General features: G+C 55.1%; 1 pseudogene; it reads left to right on the plus strand.

Annotated features, from left to right (window-relative positions):
- Positions 1 to 2800: 2800 nt before the first annotated feature.
- LOC127026048 (olfactory receptor 14A16-like) lies at positions 2801 to 3874 on the plus strand (annotated as a pseudogene).
- The last annotated feature ends 5972 nt before the right edge of the window (positions 3875 to 9846 follow it).

The raw sequence follows: 9846 nt of genomic DNA on the forward strand, positions 1-9846 counted from the left end.
CTTTCTTCCCTTGGCTCTGGCTGTTGTCTCTGCCACTGATGCCTATGATCAAGCACCTTCTCCTTACAGCGCTAGGGTCTCACTGCCTCTCCTTTCCCACCTGGGAGCCTGGGAGGGATTGTACCGTAGTCCTGCTCTTGGCATTGCACATCCCCACACCACACTGCCCCAGGAGGAGCAACATGTGAGGGAAAAGGATCTCCCTTCCCAGGGGCTGGGGGTCAGGGCTTGGCCCTTTGCCTTCAAGGAACACGTGAAAGTTTACTCAGAATCTGTTCCTTTACATTGCCTTTGTCTACTTGTCATCACTTTCTCCTGTTTTCTGCTCTAAGCAGCCCCTGGGGAGGCTTTGTCAGTAATGTCCCTCAGCGGGACCCATTAAGGCTCCAAGAAACTTTGGAGTTGGCATCTGACTTTGACTTCTTGAGAAGTTTCTTCAACTTCCTCTCAGTGTCTGAGGTTCATGGACTCGGCACCAAACCCACCGGAGGGGTCATTAAAATGCCTTGGGCTGCTCCTCTGCTGCCAGGCTGTGCCGGACTCCTGGGAGGGAGGGAGCTCATGGCAAGTGGGCAGCACTGCAGAGAGACAGCTCTGCCCAGGAGCAGCTCCTCTGCAAAGCGCAGCAGGGCTGAGGGCACTGCCTGCAGGCACCGAGGGGAGAGGAGTGAGGCAGAGAAAGGTTTAAAGGCAGTCAGGAGGGGGCAAGTGCTGAGAGCTCAAAGGAGGAGAAATCTTCGGGGCCCTTGACACAGTAAGTCTCTGGGTGCAGGGCAATGCAGCTGCAGTTTGTGGAGGGATCTCGTAAAGCTGGCATGGCCCACAGGAATCTCATTCCTGTATAGAGGAGGAGGACCTGCTCCAGAGCAGGGATCCCTGCTGCACCATCAGAGGACAGGGCATGACCGCTGCCTTCTCCCAGGGACGGCTGCAGGGCTATGAAGCTGGGTGTGCAGCCAGGGGTGCCCAGGGCTGTCCTTCAGAGCAGGGTCCCTGCACCCCAGGGGGCTGTGTGCTGGGGCAGGGACTCTGCCGCCTGCCAGGGTCAGCGCTCAGCCTGCCCGGGGAGCTCCCCATGGCGCTGTGGGGAGAAGCTGTGGGTGGAAGGAGAGACCCCCATCAGGGCAGGGTCCTTCTGCTGTCAGGAGGGTGCTGCCTGGCTCAGGGCTGCTCACAGCTGCACATCACCCCCACGACACTGGCAGAGGCAGCTTTTCAAGAAGCACATCAAGGCAGGGGCTACCTGGAAGGAAAGGTGCTTTCCAGGGTCTGTGCTTTCGGTTTCCTGCTGTGGCTGGGGGGGAACAGCAATGCGGCTGTCAGGTTTGGGCAAGAGAAGGAGACTCCTACGGCATGACACTGACAGATCAGTAGGTCTTTGAGGAACTGGATCAAGTTCCTTCACCCATTCATTGGCCAACAGAAAGCTCCCTCCTCTCTTCAGAGTTTCTCTGACCTGACTTGCCAACACAGAGATGCCCCTGGGCAGCGTCCTGCTGCCAGGAGGGGTCTTCAGGGCAGAGCTGAGCACACAGCGGGTGGGATGGGCTCTGTGAGCACTGACAGGGAGGAGATAAGGGGAAAGAGAAAGGGCTCCCGGCAGGGACAGCTCCAGGCACCAGAGGCCTCGGCAGGGAGGGAGAGAAACCGGCTGACAGCAACGACTGGTGGGGCGGGTATTTGGGCACTGCCCTATTAGCCCTTCAGTGAACATGTGTTTTACCTACCAAGCCCCCCTGGTCTCCTCTTCCACCCAGCAGAGCCTCTGCCCTCAAGGCCCTGGGATCCAGGGCAGGAGCTGCCTCCTCTGCAGCCCCGAGCTCCAGCAGAGGAGACTCTCCTGAGCGCCCATCTCTCCCTCCCTCGCCTTGCCTCCCTTGGCAGAAGCATTGGGGCATTTCTCCTTCTTTCTCCACCTGCCCCCGCTGCTGCTGCTCTTGTTTTCAGGCTCTCTGGGGATGGGGGTCTCAGCTGCAGCTCAGCAACTGGCCCTGCAGCTCCTGCCATGAAGATGTCTCCATGGGAGCAGGACGCCCAAGCCCCCTTCTAGCCTGTGGCTCTCTGGGCAATGCTGTCTGTCCATGGGGTGGGGATAAAGCTGACTCTTTTTGCCAGACACCCCAGCTTCAAGGAATCAAAAAGCTCCTAGATCTTCCCTGGGGAGGGGAGGTTTAAACTGGATTCCTCTGCTCTCAGCAGTATCCAGTTTCCTTTCAAGGGAACAGCTGGGTGTGATCCTCCTCCAGATGGAAGAGGTGCAAGCCCAGGGCAGCTGACAAAAAGTCTGATGGACAGGCTGGCTGTCCTCTCTCTGCACTAAGGGTCTGCCCGTTTGCATCCCAGGACTCTCAGTGTAGCACTCGTAGCGTAGCAGAAATGCCAAGGCTGTCTGCCTTCAAAAAGCACTCCTCCGGTAGGACAGGGCAACAGGAGCAAAAGCCAGACAACCAAACCCCCACAGCTCTGCTCTGCAGGCGGGTGAATTGGGAGGGGCAATGCTGAAATCTCTTTGATTTCATGAGGGGATTTAAACAGCGATCGCTCCGGGTTCCTCTCTGCCTGTTGGTGCACAGCAGGAGTGACTCCTCCAGAGCCCACAGCAGGATCCCTTGCTCCCCATTGCACCCTCAGCCACCAAAAAGCAGAGCTCCAGCCAGGGAGCTGCAGGAAGGTCTCTCTGGAAGGACAGAGGCTGGGGGGGTGGGGTGGTTCTGTGAGAAACGGAGTAAGTTTTGCTCAGAGAAGTCAGTCCTAACCCTTCACTGCCTTTTCCTCCTTGGACAGGTCCCCATGCCAGAGGAAGCAAATGTCCAATGGCAGCTCCACAACCGAATTCCTCCTCCTGGCGTTTGCAGACGCACGGGAGCTGCAGCTCTTGCACTTCTGGCTCTTCCTGGGCATCTACCTGGCTGCCTTCCTGGGAAACGGCCTCATCATCACCGCCATAGCCTGCGACCACCGCCTCCACACCCCCATGTACTTCTTCCTCCTCAACCTCTCCCTCCTTGACCTGGGCTCCATCTCCACCACTCTCCCCAAAGCCATGGCCAATTCCCTCTGGGACACCAGGGCCATCTCCTACTTGGGATGTGCTGCACAGGTCTTTCTCTTTGTCTTTTTGATGTCAGCAGAGTTTTATCTTCTCACCATCATGGCCTATGACCGCTACGTTGCCATCTGCAAACCCCTGCACTATGGGACCCTCCTGGGCAGCAGAGCTTGTGTCCACATGGCAGCAGCTGCCTGGGGCAGTGGGTTTCTCCATGCTCTGCTGCACACTGCCAATACATTTTCACTACCACTCTGCCAAGGCAATGCCCTTAACCAGTTCTTCTGTGAAATCCCCCAGATCCTCAAGCTCTCCTGCTCACAATCCTACCTCAGGGAAGTTGGACTTCTCGTGGTTAGTGTCTGTTTTTCTTTGGCATGTTTTGTTTTCATTGTGCTGTCCTCTGTGCAGATCTTCAGGGCTGTGCTGAGGATCCCCTCGGAGCAGGGACAGCACAAAGCCTTTTCCACGTGCCTCCCTCACCTGGCCGGGGTCTCCCTGTTCCTCAGCACTGTAATGTTCGCCTACCTGAAGGCACCTTCCATCTCCTCCCCATCCCTGGACCTGGTGGTGTCATTTCTGTACTCGGTGGTGCCTCCAGCAGTGAACCCCCTCATCTACAGCATGAGGAACAAGGAGATCAAGGATGCCCTGAGGAAAGTACAGGAATACACATTATTCCAGCTTTAATAAGGTGCCCACCATCCTCCTCTAACTCCCAGCAATTCAGGAAAATCCCAGCCTATCTTTTGTTCTTCTCTTTCTTTTGTATTTGTTTGTTAAACCTGTGAGAATATTCGTTGTCATTATATATTATTCATACAACTTCTTCTTAAGCTTAGAACCTTTTTTTTCTGTCTGGTAAACCTAATGTACATCAGGAACCAGGCTCTTTGCGTAGAGAAAGAGCCAGAACGTAATCATTTGCCTCTCCTCTCATCTCTTTGATCTCCTCTGGAGCTTGGGGCCCAGCCCCAGCAGGCAGAAGGGATTCAGGAGCCAAGGGCCCAGCTGCCCCATGGACGAGCAGCCCCAGTGGCCCTCGGGGCTGCCCCTCTCCGCCTCGGCGGGCACTGCCTCTCTGCTGCCTGTGAGTTGGGGCAGCAGCTTCCCTGGAGCCATGGCCAAGGACAGCAGCAGGACGTGGCCTTTTCAGTGCTGCTCTCGCCTCACTTCCACACTCTCCCGCCGTACCCTTGCATTTGTGTTACCCCTAGGCTCTTGTGTAACTTCTGACAGTCCCGTTGTGTCCACAGTGGCATCCCTGTGGCTGCAGGCAGGAGCGGGCAATGGGAACCACTGTGTCAGAGCTGGCCTCCGTGCAAGCACCCCCATAACCAAAGGGGCTCTTCAGGGCAGGGCCAGAAGGCTGGAGGCCTCTTCCAAAGCTTGTGTCAGGAATACACCCAAGGAGCTGCTCCCTCAGAAGGACTTTTGCTCTTCTGGGGTTCTCCACGGGGACAAGCTCCGAGTCCCAGGGGGATCTGTTAGGGACCAAGGGCTGGACAAAGACCTCCCTTCTTGGTTGCACATGTCCATGCAGACAGCAACTGCTCTTTGATTTATCTGCCGGGCACTGTCCCACCTGCAGTGGGGCTGATGGAAGATGCCGTCCTGGAGAGGAATTGGGAGCTGCCAGGGTTGCTCAGGGGATCTCCAGGGACAGTATGTGAGTGTGGGTGGCAGTGAGTGGCACCTCATAAAATGAGTGACCGTCCAAGGTGGAGTCTTCTGGAGGAAAAGGTGAACCTGAGGACACCATGGGCTAATGAGGGCCCTGCAATGCCAGGAGAGGCTGTGAGGAGCCAGAAGGCAAAGGGACACAAGACTGGAGAGTGGTCAGGACACCCTCTTGGAAATCCCACGGGCTGGATCTAGTGCAGACCTCCCTTGCCTTTTGTGCCAGTGGAGACACCCCATGGTCCTGCCTAGCCCCTTCCTTGGCCCTGGAGCCATCAAGGGAAGATGGAAAGGGCCTCAGCAGCAGTGAACCCCGTCTGCCTGGGTCTGCTTCCCTCCCCCAGCAGCACGGCCAGTGGAGGGTCACCCCGTGACCTCAGGGCACCATAGTCCCCTTGCTCTGCAGAGCAGCACCGCAAGCTTGGGGCCCTGCAGGGAGCAGGGGAGGGAGCCAGGAACGGCCGGCCAGGCCAGCACGGACACGCTCACCTGGGGAAGGCTCTCTGGGGAGCAGGGAGGACCCTGGAGAAGAGCAAGGGAGCATTTGTGTGCCTGCAGGGAGGAATGAATGAAAAAGAGAAACCTCTTTCTGCAGGCCCCAGCTCAGGGCCGGCTGCTCTGTCACCTGCCCAGGACTCCTGTGCTGGCCTGGGGAGAGGGGCTGACACTGAGGGGGCACAGTCAGTGTGTGGTGGGCATCTCCTGGACCCGAGACCAGGAGTCCTCCACTTTCACTGACCTCCATTTCCTCATGCCATGGTGAACCTCCATCCCTGGGGCTGATGGGGAGCCTGACACCCCTCCCTGCCCCCCAGCAGCTGCTGTGCCCTTCAGAGGGGCTGGGGCTGGGGGGTTAATGCCCAGAGCTCTGCAGCACCGTGCAGTGGGCACTGCCATGGGGCCAGCCCACACTGGGCTGCTCTGCGGGGCTGGGCTGGGGAGCAGGCAGGGGAGGTGGGAAGAGCTGGGGAGAGGCTAGGTGGGGCTGGAAAGCGCCCAGGAGAGGACAACACCAATGTTAGCTTCGATGTTTGCCCATGCAGGGTGAGGACACGCTCCAGTGGGTGTGTGGTGCAGAGCCCAGACTCCTGGAAGGGAGCCGAGACATGCAGCTGCAGGAGAGAGGAGGCCGGTCTGTGCCCTTGGTGGCATGGACACACCGACAAGGTGCCCCAGGGCATTCGTCACCCCCCCAGCCTCTCCCATCGCATATTTCCAGCACTGGCCCCTCATCCCAGTTTATGGATGGTTTTGCTCTGTGGCCATCTCCTTCCTCCTGCTGGTCTCAGTGCCTGTGTCAGGGGAAGAGCCAGCCCTGCCCAGCCTCTCTTCTTACCCAGACCTTGGCAGACCCCAGAGCAGGCTGTCTGTGAACCCTTGTGTGGGACACGGTTGGGGCTTGGCTGGGGCCAGGCACTGGGGGGCTGCAAAAGAAGGAGGGCTGGTGGGGATGGACACTGAGGTCTGCTATGGGGACTCTGGTGGGGACGTTTCCCCACCCCAAACACACCCTGTCCTGTGCAGTGTCCGATGAGGGGGGCCGTGGGAGCATGTGTTGGGCAGTGGGGCTGTGCTGGCGCAGGAACGGGTCACAGGTTGGAGCCCTAACACAACGATCAGGAGGTGGAAGCAAGGACAGGCTATGAAGGAGGAATTTAGAAAGATGACCTGAGCATGCAGGTCTGTGTTTAGGAAAGGCAAAGCTCACCTGGAGCTGATGGGGGCTGCAGGCGACATCAAGAGCCAAATGAAGAGCTTCAGCCACTGTGTTTGCAGTAAAAGGCTGGACAAGGCACAGGCTGCTGAATGATGAGAAGGGGTTCATAACAGCAGACACAGACGGGGCTGAGGCACTCAATGCCGCCTTTGCCTTAGTCTTTGCTAAAAAGGTCTCCCAGGCCTCTGCTCAGTGAAAGGGCTCAAGGAGGAGGAGAGCACGTATTGACAGGAACCTCAGGAAGTCCCACAAGGACAAGTGCCAGTGTCTGCCCCTGCAGGGGACTCCCCCTGGCAATGGCACAGGCTGGGGGCTGCCTGGCTGGGGAGCAGCTCTGTGGGAAAGGTCTTGGTGGGCAGGGAGCTGGACAGGAGGCCACCGCGTGCCCTGGCAGCAAGGGAGGCCAGCAGGGCCCTGGGCTCTACGACCAGGAGCACGGCCAGGAGATGGAGGGAAGGGACTCTCCCCCTCTACCTGGAACTTGTTAGACCACATCCAGAACACTGGGTCCAGTTTCCGCAACCCCAGTGCTGGAAAGGTGTTGGCAAGCTGGAGCGGGTTTAGTGAAGGGCCCTGAAGATGCTCAGGGGCTGGATCACTTTCCCTGTGAGGAAAGGCTGATGAACCTGGGCTTGTTCAGCCTGGAGAAGGCATGGCTGAGGGGCACCTCACAGCAAGGGAGCCCTCACCTTTTTCACCAGAAGGCCAGCCATGCATTGGAACAAGCACTGGTCACCCTGGGAGAAGGCACAGTCCTCCGTCCTTGCAGGTTTTCAAGACCCAACTCGATTAAGCCTGAACAACCAGGTCTGAATGTATACCTGACCCTGCTTTGAACAGACGGTTGGACTACAGACCTCTCTCTTTTAATGCTGCAGGCCTGATTATGATAGAAATGGTCAGACAATTTTGACAAATAACCAAAACAATGAAGAAGTAAAGAAAAAGATCTAAAGGGCAGAAATAGTTTAGTATACATTTTCATCTTTTGAAATTCTTTGTGTTCTTGTCCTCCTTGTTTTGGTTCATTCTGATTTAATATACCAGTCTTTGGGGGATTTTGTGACCTTTTCTTTTTTTAGAAGGAAAAGCCATTTCCCAAACGGATCTGGGATGCAGCTACAGGGACACAGATGCCTCCAGTCACAGGGACACCGGCGCCTGGTGCCAGTTCAGGTGCCCTGGGACCCTCTGCCCGGCCTCTATCAGCAGCCTCCGAGGGGCTCTGGTCTTCTGCAGGAGACCTCCTGCCCTGTCTGACAGCGGCCAGTCCCAGGCAAACACCTCGCCTACACTGGGGCCTCTGCAAGTGGCACTTCATGTCCATGGTCAGACATGCCTGGAAAGAGGAAGAACTGCTTGCAACTTGTAAAAAGCACATGAGCACCTTTTCACCAGCTGAGATAACTGAATACTTTTACTCAAATGACAAAGTTTTCCTACCATGCCAAAATGGGAATTTCCAGGAAGTATATTCATCGCAGGAGAAGAAATATGCACCTTCCCTTGTACTTGCATTGCTGAGACTCTGGCCATTATACCGTGTATTTAATCTCCCAAATCTTTCCACTTGTCCTGATAAAACGACCAGACTAAAGGCATCTTCTCAGCAGACTATCTGGACCTGTGCCCTTTCCATTGCTCTCCTGTTCCACCCTCCCCTTACTCCTTGCTCAGCCAGATCCCTCTCAACCACCCAGGTGCTGCTTTGAGCTTCAGGGAGTTACAAGCCTGCCCTTGTCTCTCAGCAGTCTAATTGACTCTTCAGCCAACTCCTACATTCTGTTTATATCTATCCTTTCCTATCACTCTGTCTAAAACATTTCCAGTGAGGTTACCCCGTGTGGGTGGTGAACCTCACTGGAGGCAGCTTGAATGGAGCATAGAGTTGAGGAGTGTGGTTGGTTGGTTGTTAAATTTTACCATGCTTTCCTTCTGTTTGGTGGCAATGAAGAGAAAGCCTGCTGTGCCTGTGTGCAGCCAGGTCTCTAAGGAAAGCAGGTGGGAGTTGGTGCAAAAGAGGCTGTAACCTCCAGCTGCAGACTTGGGTGGAGAAGTCTGATGTCAGGAGAAGTGATGCGAGTCCCAGGCGGCCCATGAGAGAAAGGGTGGGGCTGGGGAGGTGAGGAGGAATGTTGTCCATGCAGTGCCTGACCTCAAGGAGCCTGCTTTTCCTATTTCATTAGGAAATCTTCTGCATCAATATCAACTGGAAAATGTTGTGAACACTTTTGCTGTGAGTGGAAAAAAGTAAAAAAAGAAAGACTTCAAAGGAGAAATTCTTTTTTTACTAGCTGTTCATACGATTATGTCTCTTAACTGCACTCCTGAAACCTCTCCACTTAGCTGCCCAGGTCTTGAACACTTGCAGAAAATCATGGGAAGAGACATGGCTTCTTGTGTTTTAACGAGCCCCATGGTGTATTTGGTGCCGAGTCCATGAACCTCAGACACTGAGAGGAAGTTGAAGAAACCTCTCAAGAAGTCAAAGTCAGATGCCAACTCCAAAGTTTCTTGGAGCCTTAATGGGTCCCGCTGAGGGACATTACGGACAAAGCCTCCCCAGGGGCTGCTTAGAGCAGAAAACAGGAGAAAGTGATGACAAGTAGACAAAGGCAATGTAAAGGAACAGATTCTGAGTAAAGCTGGCTGTGTTCCATGAAGGCAAAGGGCCAAGCCCTGACCCCCAGCCCCTGGGAAGGGAGATCCTGTCCCTCACATGTTGCTCAGGGCTCTTCCTGGGGCACTGCAATGCAGGGATGTGCAATGCCAATTGCAGGACTATGGTACTGTTGTGGTGTAACACCAGCCGGCAACTAAGCACTACGCAGCCGCTCGCTCACTCCCCCACACCCAGTGGGATGGGGGAGAGAATAGGAAAAAAAAAAAACCCTCATGGGTTAATATAAAGACAGTTTAATAGGAGAGAAAGGAATGAAAAATAATGATAATAATAATATGACAATAATAATACTAAAAGAATCAGACTATACAAAACAAGTGATGGCACAATGCAATTGCTGAGCACTCACCGACCGATGCCCAGTTAGTTCCTGAGTCGCGATCTGCCCCTCCCAGCCAACTCCCCCACTTTATATACTGGGCATGATGTCATATGGTATGGAATAGCCCTTTGGACAGTTTGGGTCAGCTGCCCTGGCTTTGTCCCCTCCCAACTCCTTGTGCCCCTCCAGCCTTCTTGCTGGCTGGGCATGAGAAGCTGAAAAATCCTTGACTTAGTATAAACACTACTTAGCAACAACTAAAAACAGCAGTGTGTTATCAACATTATTTTCCTACTAAATCCAAAACACTGCACTATACCAGCTACTAGGAAGAAAATTAACTCTATCCGAGCCGAAACCAGGAAGGTACAATGCTTATGGGTCTCTCCTGGGTG

The sequence above is a fragment of the Gymnogyps californianus genome, chromosome 26, assembly GCF_018139145.2.
Source record: "Gymnogyps californianus isolate 813 chromosome 26, ASM1813914v2, whole genome shotgun sequence".
Lineage (NCBI taxonomy): Eukaryota > Metazoa > Chordata > Aves > Accipitriformes > Cathartidae > Gymnogyps > Gymnogyps californianus.